Source organism: Equus przewalskii, chromosome 3, assembly GCF_037783145.1.
Source record: "Equus przewalskii isolate Varuska chromosome 3, EquPr2, whole genome shotgun sequence".
NCBI lineage: Eukaryota > Metazoa > Chordata > Mammalia > Perissodactyla > Equidae > Equus > Equus przewalskii.
In genome coordinates this window covers 43665850-43680227 of record NC_091833.1, presented here as the reverse complement: position 1 = coordinate 43680227, position 14378 = coordinate 43665850, and the positions used below count along the sequence as shown (strand labels likewise).

General features: G+C 36.9%; 1 protein-coding gene across 12 annotated transcripts in view; it reads left to right on the top strand.

Moving 5' to 3' along the window:
- The window catches only part of BMPR1B (bone morphogenetic protein receptor type 1B), a 377755-nt gene that overhangs the window by 147979 nt on the left and 215398 nt on the right, over positions 1-14378 (top strand). Inside the window, exon 1 of one of the 12 annotated variants that reach the window (XM_070614241.1) lies at positions 12831-12845. The exons of the other annotated variants lie outside the window; for them this stretch is intronic. The gene's annotated coding sequence lies outside the window, so the exon portion shown is untranslated. Of the gene's footprint in view, positions 1-12830; positions 12846-14378 lie in introns of those variants that run through there. 12 annotated transcript variants of the gene reach the window in all.

Below are 14378 nucleotides of genomic sequence, written 5' to 3'. Positions count from 1 at the left end.
TGTATAGAGCAAACCACAGGTAAAATGTGTAAGTGCAAAACTAGTTCGGTTTTGCACACTGCAAAAGGTAATTTCAGCAGTCTGTTAATAGTCTTTTATTAGTACAACATCCTATTTTCCTTTCAGAGTTGGTTGTAGGTTTTGCCGAACTAAAGCAGGAGAACGCTGGATGTGATTTCCTCATCACTGTGATTCCAAGAAATTTTTATCTCGATTATAATACATATTATAATTATCTTTATATGTAAAATAATTTTAGTCAGCCTTCTATAACCTACTGTATGAAAAATTGCTCCTCACAGCCAGATTTTATCTCTGGATGACCCCTTGATATATCTTTATTTTGAATAAGAGTCAACTTAAGTATGATCCGTAAAACCAACCTTATTACTGTCTGTTAAAGATAAATGTTAAGCTACCTTTACATCTTCTTCTGTGAGCTTAAATTTGTCATTTGTTATTCAGACCCCAAATTATGCAATCTTTTAGCCATTGCCAGCATTTCTTCCCTAGGCTTAACTAAAATTTTCCGTTTATTTTGAATTCAGAAGAGCCAAGTTGCATAGAGTTTTCACCACTGCTCTTGTACTGCCATTAGATTCTTATATCCCAATGAAACTCACATCAATAGTGCTATTTCATTGAGTCATTTTCCAGTGTGGATCTCTCAGATGTTTGCAGTCTTGCAAAATATGCTTGTGTGTAATTAATCTATTTTTATACAGCTTATTTCTTCACCAGACACTTTGCTTTATAATGTTGTATTGAATATCCTTCTGTGCATTTTTATACACATGATGGTGAAATTTGAAGATGAAAAACATTGTGCCACATCAGTAATAGAATACATAAGAGTGTTACGAGTTATTTTCAATTAATATTACCAGTTAGCATATGTTTAATATTTTCTCAGTTCCAAATGTACTTCATGTATTTTTTTAATCTCTTTTAATCCTTTGGAGGTAGCCTTATTCTATTCCTATTTGCAGATGAGAAAATTGAGTCTTAAGCAAGTTAAGAAACTATCCCACAGTCACATAGCAAGTAAGCAAAGTTGGGATATGAATGCAACAGGCTTATGTACTCTGAAATTTTATGTTTATGAAAGGAAGTATTGAAGTTGAAGGGATTATTTAGATATTCTGATTCATTTTTTGGTGATTGCTGTCTGGTTTACAGAGACTTCTCTAGGTAACTACTCATAGTAGATGCACAATAATCATTGAATGAATTCCAGGGCCCTGGGTTCAAGTTCTGGCGTTTAAACTGATAAATGATAGAGCCTTCTCAGACTTAGGTTTCTCACATCGAAAAATAGTAAATTTAGGTGTTGGGAAAACTGGACAGCCACATGCAAAAGAATGAATTTGGACCCTTACATTATACACAGAAATCAACTCATATTGGATTTAAGTCTTAAATATAACCCTGAAATGGTATTACTCCTAGAGGAAAACAGGAGAAAAGCTTTGTGACATTAATCTTGGCAATAATTTCACTGATATGACACAAAAAGTACAGCCAGCAAAACCAAAAATAAATAAGTGGGACTACATCAAACTGAAAAGCTTCTGTGCAGCAAAGGAAACAACACAGTAAGAAGGCAGCCTACAGAATGGGAGCAAATATTTGCAAACCATATATCTGATAACAGCTAATCTCCAAAATATATGTGAAACTCCTACAAGTCAGTAGCAAAAAACCCCCCAATAACCCAATTGAAAAATGGGCTAAGGACTTGAATAGGTGTTTCTTCAAAGACATATATACTTGGCCAATAGGTATATAAAAAAAATGCTCAGTGTCACTAGACATTAGGGAAAAGCAAATCAAAACGACAAGGAGATATCATCTCATACCTGTCAGGTTGGGTGTTATGAAAAAAAAAAGAGAAGAACCTTGCATACTCTTGGTGGAAATGCAAAATGGTGCAGCTACTATGGAAGACAGGATGGAGGCTGCTTACAAATTAAAAATAGAGCTGCCATATGATCCAGCCCTCCCACTGCTGGGTATTTATCCAAAGAATTGCAATCAGGATCTCAAAAAGATATTAGCATACCCATGTTCATTGAAGAACTGTTCATAATAGCCAACATGTGGAAAAAACAAAATGGCCATCAACAGATGAATGGATAAAGAAAATGTGGTGTATACATGGAGTACCATTCAGCCTTTAAAAAGAAGGAGATTCTGCAATATGTGACAATATGGATAAACCTTGAGGACGTTATGCTAAGTGAGATAAGCCAGTCAGAGAAAGACAAATACTTCATGATTCCACTTACATGGGATATTTAAAATTGTCAAATTCATAGAATCAGAGTGGAATGGTTGCCAGGGTTTGGGTGCAGGGGGAAATGAGTAGGTGTAAAGTTTGACTTAAGCAAAGTGAAGAAGTTGTAGGGATCTAGTCAACGATACTGTATTGTACACTTAAACTCCCTTAAGAGGGTAGATCTCACGTTAAGTGTTCTTACCACAATAGAATAACATTTAAAATAAAGAATAGGAAAAAATAAAAACAACAAGTTTAGATTAACTGTTCTTTCAGACAGAGCTTTTTGTTCAAAAGAAGTCTTTTCCAGAAGCTGTTTCTGTAGGATAGATGAGATCAGCATGTTCTTCTTGGAGATGAAATAGTGGGAGGAGGGAGTGGTTATAAAACTCACTTTGCTCTGTTTGCCCCTATGCCTCAGCTGTTTGAAATCTACAAGAGGAGATGATCGGGGCTGGCCCCGTGGCCGAGTGGTTAAGTTCACGAGCTCTGCTGCAGGCGGCCCAGTGTTTCGTTGGTTCGAATCCTGGACACGGACATGGCACTGCTCATCAAACCACGCTGAGGCAACATCCCACATGCCACAAATAGAAGGACCCACAACGAAGAATATACAACTATGTACCGGGGGGCTTTGGGGAGAAAAAGGAAAAAATAAAATCTTAAAAAAAAACCAAAAACCACAAGAGGAGATGATCTTTCAGTTCAAAGATAATTTGGATTCTAGATCTGCTTAACCAGCATCTTTTGAAAGGTCTAGCTCACACTTGGACTGAGCCTTAGGAAAATCTACAATATGGAGATAAATAACATGATGAGTAAACTACTCTTGCGGGGGAGGGGGGGGTTGCCTTCGGCACCCAGTTGTTTCCAGTTATTATGGGATCCAACTTAAGGATGTTATGTCTTGACTAGCATATGCTGTTTTGGGGACTGTGGTATTTGCTTTCATTTTTGGAAGAAATTCCTTTTCCGTCTGAGAATAATTTTCCTTTCCTCCCTGCCCTTAGGCATTTAAAACATTTACTTGACACATCTGCATTACTCCTATTTGGCAGCTGTAGTTACTTGTCTTAATTTTTCAGGACAAGCAAAGTAAAGTTGGAGTTTTAGGCTCGCTGAAATCATCCTATCAGCTGAAATATTTCCTTGTCTAGTGACTTCTTGCTCTTATATTTCTAGGCAAAACATAGTGTACTCATAAATTGGAGGAAAAGAATAAATTTTTTTTGCTTTACATTTTGCTTTCTCAATGTTATAAAACTTGGGGGAGGTAAGGTTTAACAGCCTATTGGAGACCTAGTCCACTGCTACCTTAATTTAAAATAGAGACAGTTAATGGCGTTTTGCTTCTTTTTATTGTAAATATATTCTTGTTTACCTCACCATAATCTCTAAAAACAGAGACCATAAAAAATGGCAGAGGCAAAAGTCTCAGATATAGGATCAGAACTTGTCCCAAACTTGATTGGGGGGTGAACTGTTTGGCTGCCTCCCCAACCTTCCTTTGCCAGCTTCTTTCCTACCAACGGTCCTTGGTTTCTTTCTGAGTATCAGTGAATTTCCAGGGAAGCTGAGTTCACCTCCTGCATGCAGTTGGGATCAAGACAATCAGTGTATTTCATCCTTCTGGCTCTAGTGATGTATGCAGGGTGGGTATGTGACCTAAGCCAATTCAATCAAAGTGAATCACAGAGCTTTCATTGAGTGTTTTAGAACAACAATGCCTTCTTTCTTGGTGAACTTGAGCAAGGGGAGTATTTGGCCTCAGGAGTTGCTGGCCTCTCTGTTGGAATAATGAGCTAAAATGGTATAGTGGAGAAATGGGTCCTTGGTTATTTCATCGAACCATTGGATCAAGCCTTACCTGAAGCTCATACCTTATTTTAAGCTCATTCTTAACTTTTCAGTTATGGGAGCCAGTAAAACTTCTTTACGTGCAAGTTAGTTTGAATAAATCATTGGAACAGAATGAATTTTGCCTGACACATCAAAGCCTTTGGTTCTTTTGCCTGGACTTTCCTAATTTAGTTTGCTTTCCTAGAAGTAAAATCTCCTGTCTGCTTAGACCTTAGTTTCCTCGCCTTTTAAATGAAGAGTTTATTGGACTGTACAAAATATCTTATGGATCACCTTTTTTCTCTACTTCCGAGAAGTGGAACTCACGTCTGTTAGATTAGAAATTTGTCAGTCTCCCTCTTCCTATTCACAAAGATCCATCCTGCTGCCGTCCAGACTCTAGGAATGTGGATTCCTCCAATACTATACATAAAACAGCATGAATGTCATAAATGCTTCAGGTCAATTTCACAATCTGTGATTACCTCTCTCCTTTTTTACCCCAGAAGTAAATTTTTCTTTAGAGATGCAAGTTTTGAGAAAGATATAGACATAGGAATGATGAAAAGTGATTATTTTTCCATTACTTTTCCTCTTAATCTATAATTAAGAAACAACACATGACTAAAGGGAAGCTAAGAATTAATGATGGCAAAGGTAAGCAGTCTGTCCCAATATAAATCAGTTCATTTTGCTGTTGTTTTTTTAATAACATACTGGCTTCCTAACCTTAGCCAGCTATATCCTAAATGTTGTCAGTAGTTAAAAAATTATTTGAAAGTGGTTTCACAGATAAGCCCAAATCTTTCACCTAGTGTTAGAAAAACAACTCAGAGCAGATGCCTTAATATTCTAAATTCATGTCAAATTCACATGTAAAGAAAAGCACAGAAGTGCTTTGAGACTTGGACATGGTACTGGGGGAATTTCAGTGAGAGTTTGGCTATTTGTAAGGACTTTAACCATCTATTCAAAAAGAAAAGGTAAGTACCAAGTAGATTTTTAAGGCTGAATGGGTGGTGATTTGATGATGGTGGTGGGGGGGGGGGTGTTGGTGAGAAATAACTTTTATTGGACTGTGCCAAACGGTGACAGGCAGCAATCAGGGCTTTATAAGAATTCAGTGAATGGTAATTTGCAGCAATCCAATTTCATGCAGCAAAGATTACCTGCAAGGCACAAATTTCTTTTCTTTTTTGAAAATGACAGCTGTGATATGTGTGACTCAATGATGAATGACTTTGAAATACTGTTTATGAAAAATAGGTGTGCCACTCCAGATTGCGCTGCAGGACATTTAATGCTGTTTCGTCTGAACAGATGTTTTACAGATTTTGAAAATTGTGTATCAAATTCTTTTTGGCCTTATCCGTAAAGAAAAATTACATGATCATATTTATGCCTTACATGGCTCTAATTTTTCTGTTGTGCTTGCTAGCTATACTTTAGCAATGAGTTTTCCTGCATTCTGAAGTATTACTTAAATTAAAGATACTTAAATTTTACAATTTTTGTTTAAGGCCAACCATAATATTAGCCTAGAGGAGTTTGCCCTGGAGTTCTGATGCGTCTGCCATTTTGGATGGATGCTCCAGGGACCTGTCTTATTTTGTTTCTCTCAAAAACACCTTGTTAAATTTGGTGATCATGTCCAAAGTCAGCAATGCATGCTGAGTTTCATGGGTTATTTGGCTGTACATTGGGTTGCATTTTTTAAAGCTGTCACTATTTTCATTCAATCTTATAGTGTTATATTGATTTATGGTTTGTATGTGTGTGCGTGTGATGGATACATTTTCTTTTTTGTAGTTTAAAAAAAATAGTTTAAAATAGTACCTTTAAATTTGTTCATAAGGTGAAAATCTAGTAGATAACTTTTAGAAAACAGTTGACCTCAAGTTAACTTATGTGTTGGCTTTTAAAAAGCATGTTTAATTTAAATCATTTTGTTTTATTTTGAAACTTAGTAAAACGATAATTTTTCCTGTGGTAGAATAGTAGGAGTTACTTTTAAAAAGATATTTCCTTTCTCAAAATTGACCTAATATTTACTTTCTTCGCTTGAAAGTTATTTGTAAATAATCCATTCATCCAAAGTTCTTGAGTTTCCCTGACAGTAACTAGTAAACTCAGATGATCCTGACACAACCAGTGCAGGTCACAGGTGTAGAGCACGAGCAAGGGGCAGAAGGCCCTCATGGACACTCGCTGTTGGTCGCTGATGAATTGATTCACCTCCAAACCTGCATTAATGCATTGACATTTTCAATTAAATTCAGCAAATACTGACAGTATTGCTATGATCAGATTGTTGGGCACCTCCAGATGAGAAATAGCTGTGGCACATTTCCTGTTCCTCATGGAGCCAATGGATTACTAAAGGCATAAGGCAAAAGCAAAAGTAAACAATATTCAAGATGTACATAGAAACTATACAAGACACAGGCATTCTGTGAGGGCTCATAGAAGGGCAGGGTCAGAGGTGGATAGGGAAAAATAAAATCATTGTGAAGGAACCAGTGCTGGAGATGATTATTGAAGCATCAGGCAGCCTTTTTGGTGAGAGGAGATGGGAGGAAGGGCATTCAGTTGGCAGAAATGGCTGGAGTAAAGATAGGGAGGTAAGACACTAGGAAATGGCGGAGAAACGGAGTTTCAGAATTGTGTGCCTTCATGAAGAAAACTGCCATATAGTAAGTCTTAAATGCCAGGTCAAGAAGTGTTTTCTTAATTTGCTAGGCAGAGGGGAACCATTCAAGGTTGAAAAGCAGTGACTTGGAATTGGGCTTTATAGAGAGCAGTTGGAACTGTGTTTAGGAAGAACTGGAATGCATTCGGAAGTTGCGCAGATAGTAAAGGGCTGAACTGCATTGTGGCAGAAGTAATGGAAAGAGACAAATTCCTGACACGTTGAGTATGTGGAATCCATTGTATTTGCTCACTCTTGGATACAGAGGATGAGGGAGACTTGCCTTAAGGATAGCTCCAAAGGGTTGAGGCTGCGTGTCTCTGGAATGTTGGTTATTTTATTAACAAAAATTGGGAAGTCAGAAGAAGGAGATGTTTGTGGAGAGGAAACATAGGAATTAGGTAAAATGGGCTTCACATGTGCTTTTTTCCCATAGCTCTGGTAGGAAAGTCTCATCTGATCGTTAAATGTGTGTGTGTTTTTTAAATATTAGTATCTGCAAGTCGTTCTAATTGGTATGTGAAATTCTTTTATAAATTTCTTAGATTTGGAGTTATGTGCAAAAAACCCTATATTATTCTGCGTGATGGCAGACCAGTTACATTTTAGTCTTGGCAAACTAAAAACAGTTCAAAGTGTTGAGATCTCAATCTACTTTCTGACTGATCTTCTGGGGCAACACCGGGTGGGACCACCTCTTGCTGTGTTGTCATGCAAATGAAGTGAAAGGCATGAAGTTTTTTCTAGAATTCTGCTGTAAGACAAGAGGAAAATATTGTTTGGCCAGATGCTGTGGAAATAAACAGCTGGCTGAAACTGCTGCCTTTTTGCCTTAGATATTAAAACATGTTTTGGAAGATGTATAAACCAGGGTCCTTATTTGTGCTTTTTGGTCTTTGGTTCATACTAGATATTTTACCTGCTTATAGCTTGGGAAGCGCTTTTATGTACCAATATTCTTTACAAATGATAACATGCAATTCTTGAATTCTTAGAAGGTCCTAGACCTTATTGAAATGATTAGTGGGTGATATAAGGTGACTCATAATAAATACTTCCTGTACTGCAATTAATATTTAATAATAATCAGTTGAACAACAAATAGGGTAACTTCACTAAGTCAAACAAAATCTATGGCATAATTTAGTTGGGTGTTATATTTCTATTTTATAAGTTTTACACTTGCTGTATTTTCCAAATGTTTTAGATAAGGTTAAAGTGATTTTATTTATTCCCTTCAGATTCATTTAAAAAAGCAAATATAATGATTTATGACACAACTCACTGAATAGTTTTCATAGCACATTTACTTGAAACCAGCCAAAGCCAGTGCCTCCTAACAATTCCAGCTTCCTCAGACTGCGGAATGTGAGACTTGGCGAAGATAATGGTTTAAGAGATTCCTAAATGCTTTAGTACAATGAGTGTCCCAGAGCACTTCCCTTGCTTCCCACTGAGGTTTCAGTTGTAGTCAGAGCCATCATTAAACATTTGCTTGGTATTTCTTTGGGGGTTGTGGCATATTTTAAAAACTTGGACAGGGTGACACGCAGTGGAGAAAAGTAAATTAGAAACAGTTGGAACATTGAGTATGTGCTAGGAGCTATGCTAAAACTATTTTCTCTGTGTTCTCACATCATATTTGCCCCTTAATAAGTTTTGTGTCACTCTCTTATCATCTCACTGCTAAAACTGTTTTTGCAAAAGTCATGAATTACCTCTTTTGTTGCAAAATCTATTGGCCTCTTTTTAGTCCTTTGGCTGTATCTCGGATCATTTGCCGCTTAGGTGTTCCCTTCTCAGAACTGCTCTCTCGTTCTTCTAACCCGCTTCTTACCACCTGTGCCGCTGCTGCTTGGTTTCCTTTGCAGGTTTCTTCACTTCCTCTGCCTCCCTTGTTGGTGCTCTGAGAGTTTAGTCCGAGGCTTTCTTCTCTGGCCGTCTCCTGGTTCATTCTGTCTACTTTCATGACTTCATTTACCAGTACTAAAAGCTGATGGCTCTCATGTTTTGTGACCCCACAGCAGGTCTCTCCCCCAACACCAGACCCTTGTGTTGTAGGACTTCTGTGCATGTCTCCACTAGGAGTGTAAACAGGAGCTGCAAGTTTGACCTGCCCCATGTCCCAAACTAAACTCATCTTCCCTTCCCCTGCCGGATTTACTTCTCTTCCTGTGTTTTCTATATCAATAAACTTCACTATTATTCTCCCTGTCGGTTGCCACAACGAGAAACTGAAGAATTGTCCATGATATCTTGACTGCTGTCTGTTTCCTCAACTAAGTTTTTAAATCCTGCCTATTTGCTCTCCTTAATACTTGTTGCGTATGTCCACCCTTCTCGATTTTGATTAGCACAGCCTTGGTTTAGTATTCTGTCACTTCTTATCTGAATCATCATAACTGTCTCTTAACTGGTCTCCGTGTAGCCAGTTTTGCTCCTTCCATTCTGGTATCTATTTTATAGTCAAAGTGACTTTTGTAAAATTCATTCTTGAATGGTTCCTCAGAATACAGCACAGAAACCTCATTATGGCATATGAGACTCTTGAATATATGGTACTGCTTAGATCTTTGAATCTCATATTTCATCACTTGTTCTGTGATTAACTCGTGGTAATCTTCAGCACCTGTTCCCTGCTGTTCCAGGTGAGCTCTCCTTCACTTCTTTGTGCTCTTGTGGCACACTGTGTTGAACTCTAAGACAACATATTACAATCATTTGTTTTCTTTTATTTTTTCCTGAGGAAGATTTGCCCTGAGCTAAACATCCATTGCCAATCTTCCTCTTTTTGTTTGTGAGCCACCACCATCGCATGGCCACTGAGAGACGACCAGTGGTGTAGGTCCACGCCCAGGAACCAAACCCTGGCTGCCAAAGTGGAGTGTGTCAGACTTAACCACTAGGCCACCAGGGCTGGCGCCAATCATTTGTTTTCTTATTCTTCATTACACTTTTAGTATTGATGGATAGGGACTATGGTTTTTTTCCATATATACTTATTTCTTGTAAGTATTTAGCATAGGACTAAATATTGTAGGTATGCAGTAGAAATATTGAGTGAGTTAATGAGTCACTAAAGGAAGATCAATAAAATCTACATTCTACTCTCAAGTATCTCACTGCCTAGGGAGAAGTTTTGCAGGTACAAATGATTTTTAAAACCCATCAACAAACAATTACAATATAGTGTGGTATGAGCTATTAAAAGTCATGTTTTCAAGTAGGAAATGACTAAATGCAAATATCTCAAGGGACTGTCTCTTCAAGATATGTAATAGAATTCCACAGAAATGTTCATAGCATTCAACTGTGTTTCTTTGAATTGAGGCCTTATTGTAACACTTAGATTACTTTATTGACTTTTTACAACTTTACCCTGTCTCTTGTTTTGTCAGTTTTATGAGGACTCAACAAAAGTGAGAAAGGATGTATTAAATTTTTGGATATCTGTTTGGCTAGCTAGGAGGCCTGAGGGTTATTGCTTATTTTTCTTTTCCTTTCTGAAACTATTACAGTAATTTCTGTTGTCTAATAAGATTTCAATTGATTCTGGCCTCTGACTTTATGCTTTATAATTAACTCACTAGTTACAAGAATTATAGTGGGTTTTTTTTCCTATCTAAAACAATTTAAGAGGACATAATGCATTTTTAAGAACTTGGGCCTGTTACTTTTATGATCCCCTAGATTTAAAAATGCCATTGTGGTTTAATTTTCCTCATAATAATGGAGCAAAATAATGTTGAAAAAATTAATGACCCCTTCTGATTTTTAAATTTTAAATGACTGTGTGTCAGGGACTGTTAATGTTGCTTAGAATAGTGAGCACTTGTGAACATTAACTCTGTGATGGCAGGGGCAGGATCTTTTTAGCTGGTTTTCAGATCTGGGCCCTAGAATTCTGAGGGTGTCTAAGGAGCTGAGCCCGCAGGGAAGGCGAGGAGCGGGCGTCAGGCTGCTGGTGAAGTTCTGCAGCCCTTCCTTGCATTTTCCGCTTTTCGCTCATATCAACTGCTTTTATCTGTGATCTATTGGAGTTTTTAAAAAGATATTATTAAAGGGGGAAAAAACTTCTAAAATACCTTGAAAACCATTGGTTCACTTGATGCAAATATTCAAGGAAATCACCTTGTTGACAATTGAGAAAACTCGCAAAAATAGAAAATGTGTATTTCTTTCACTGACTACTCTTTCCATGTGTCACCTACAGTAACATCCTCAAAGACAGTGAGGGGAGCTGTACATTTAAAAGTACTAGGCAAGCAGAGGGTCCTGTCTCATCTGTTTTCCATCAAAGACTTTCAGTTGCCATGTGCTGTTTCCATTGTCTAGTCATTAGAACCTGTGAACCAGGGCCTGACAAGGTTGGGGGCATGAGGTGGAAATTTAGGGGATGGTGAGAAACAGAATTTTAATGCTTCTTAAGAGCAGGGGAAAGGGTTGCTGATCTTCCCAGTGTCATGATGTTCATATCATAATGGTAAGTAGTTTCATGCCAGGAAGCTGAAGGGTTAGGTCAGAGTTTTATAGAGTTTTTGGCCAAAGGCTGTTCTAAGAGAAAAGTTAATGTTTAAAGGTGCTGACCATTGCCCTAACTTACTCTTCCATTCTTTTGGTCCCTTACTTCTCTCCCCTGCCCCAAATAGGGTTATCCTAGATGCAAAAATCCAGGCCACTACCATAGTAACCACACAAATAGAGCACAAAGGGGAGTGCTATTTGCTTTAATTTCATGGTGATGGAAGGAAAACTACACGTGGAGATGCATATAGGTGACATAGTTGATGGTACAAAAATGTGTCTATAAGTGAGAGGCTGGAATGGACTTTGCCTATAAAATAATTTGTTTCTTAAGAAGCAGAATCTAGGGAATAACAGCATCTTTTAAACACTTTAAAAAGTTGGCAGTGTTGATTCAAAATGCTATTTAAAAACTCACTTTCAAAATATTTTTTTGGGAAACTATAACTGTCAATTTGAAGGATGAGATTCTTTTCAGCAGAGCTTGTAAAAATATCCATTGCCATATGTGAAGCAGGTTTAGGGCAGTTTATCATGGATAGATGAGTTTGTCAAATACATACACACATCCACCCCTTTTTTGGCCTCAAAGGAGAAATTCCAGGACCATAGATAAAGAAATATTGTACATTTTTACAACACTTCTCACAGATAAGTAGACGTTTTATTAATACACATATTAGGAGGAAACAGTAGTTAAAGAATAGGGATTAATCATAGTTGGGTCAAAGATAGTATTGGACGTTATCAAGGTTTCCTGGACTTGGTTAGAGTTGGGGCCTTAGCAAATGGTTGATAAGAACATCATTCAGAAGGGTCTGACTCATCCTTTATTCTGCTAGTGATTTTACAAGGCTCGTCATCTTCAATAAAGGCAACCTTACTGGGCTCACACCATTTTAGTAGCTACAATAGCTTCATTTCTAATTATAAAAGCAGTATGTGTTCATAATTAGAATTGTCTTTGGTTTTACTACCCAAAGAGAACCTCTGTGAATACTTTGGTGTGTCTTTTTTTGTATGATGGTGCATGTCATATACAAAAGATGTATGTATAGTACATTTTTATATAATGTGCATACAGAAATTAAAATTGGAATCAAACTATGCATATGGTTTTATAAACTGCATTTTTATTTCATTCATTTAACAATTATTCTTTGTGTGCCTGCCATAGTCTAGGGATTTTCTGTCTCATTAAATGTTCCTTGAAAGCATGACATTTAATGACCTTTTAATATTCCATTACATCATGATTTATTTAACTTTCTCTTATTGTTGGACATTTACATTGTTTTGGTTTTTTTGCTGTTATAAACAATATTAAATCATTATCTTTTTACCTCTCTAATTCTTTTCTATTTCAGTATATCTGAAGCATTATTTCCTGAAGAAAAAGTCCAGGAAATGTAGTTATATCCTAATAATCTTCAATTTAATGGCACTATGTTTGGGGAAAATTGGATGAACTTAAGCCTTTATAGAGCCCAAACAATGGGATGTTCAGGAGAAAATGTAAGCCATAGTTACCATGATCGCCTTTTCAGTGATCCAGCATTCTGGATGGCTTTTAAGTGGTCTAGACTTCAACATCACTTTAGTGTAGGTGTATCAAGTCTCTAACATAGTGTGATTGCCCAATATCTAACAGATGTTTGTTATGACAGAGGTGTCATTGTGAAGTGAGTCATTCCTTTCTCATTACTGTTCTCAGAGATATCTGAGATATCGCAACACCCAATTCTTATGCATAAAACAGCTTTTTGAGCCTAATTATCTCACACACTTCTGGGTCATTGATGCTATAAAAACATTCCACTGCACCATGACTCCACTGAACAAAAGATAGGAAAAATTTAAGAGAAAAGAAAATTCCTACAGTGCATACATATTCTATTGTGATGTATGATAATCAACAAAATTTGCTTTTATTAAATTTCCAACTATGTATGGTATGTGGTTCTTTTAAATACACCTTGCAGTAGCTAATGGCTATAAGGTGAAAGATAACCCATATTTCTTTCTCTCCCTTCTCTCCCCTCCCTCTTCCGCTCTTGAGTATGTGTGTGGGTAGGTGTGTGTGGGTGCAGGACGCACTCACATATCTGTTTTTTCAAATATTCCATTTGGTTCATTTCAGTCATTTGTAGTATCCATAAGTATTTAGTCACGTGTTTAATCTTCCCATGAAATGCTTCAGAGATTCATCATATGAAATCATAGGTTTCTCGTTAGTGCTAAGTCGTAGCAAATTATCATCTTTTTAAGGTTGATTTTGTAGAGTGTTAAATGGTATTTAAATTTCCTTTAGATATGAAGCCATTTATTTTTCTCCTAATCACTTAAAATAGCAAGAACTAATCAACTGGAGTTTTTCTCATTTTTAGAAATACCCAGTCTACCCCTGACTTCACGTGCGTGTTTCTGCCTTTAGGTCAGTGGGAACTTTTTCCAGCCATGTTTTCTTTTTTCCCTTCATTCCTAATTTCTCTCAGGAACAAATGGTAGTATAGTTAAGCATTAGAAACTTGTTGCTGAAGGTGCTAACCTAAACATCAGTGCCAGGATACGACTGAGACTTAATAGACTAATTAATTTGTCTACTGCCCCCCTGACCTGGGAATTACGTATAATGGGCTGTACTTATGGAACTGAGAGTCTGGGATCCAAAGAAGAGAAAATGCAACTTTTGTGTGCTTTATACATCAACATGCAATTAATACAGTGTTCTTTTAGAAAAAAAATTTTTCAAAATGGAACTTTATTCCACCACATGTTTTGAAAGTACAATACTGCAAGATTCTGTGTGTCTTTTTGTTTTAGCTTTCTATCTTTTTGATTTATAGTAGTACTAAACAAGACCCTCACATTATTTGATCCAAATATGCTGTTGACCTCTGGAGGAGCCAATTGTCTAGAATGTCACAGTTGCTGTATTATCTATTCTAATGTAATATGTTCTCCTAACAACCACAAAAACTCCTAGAAAAAATAGGAACTTAAAGCTTGAATGATATTTTAAAAAGTGTTTGTGTTCTGAATTCCTGA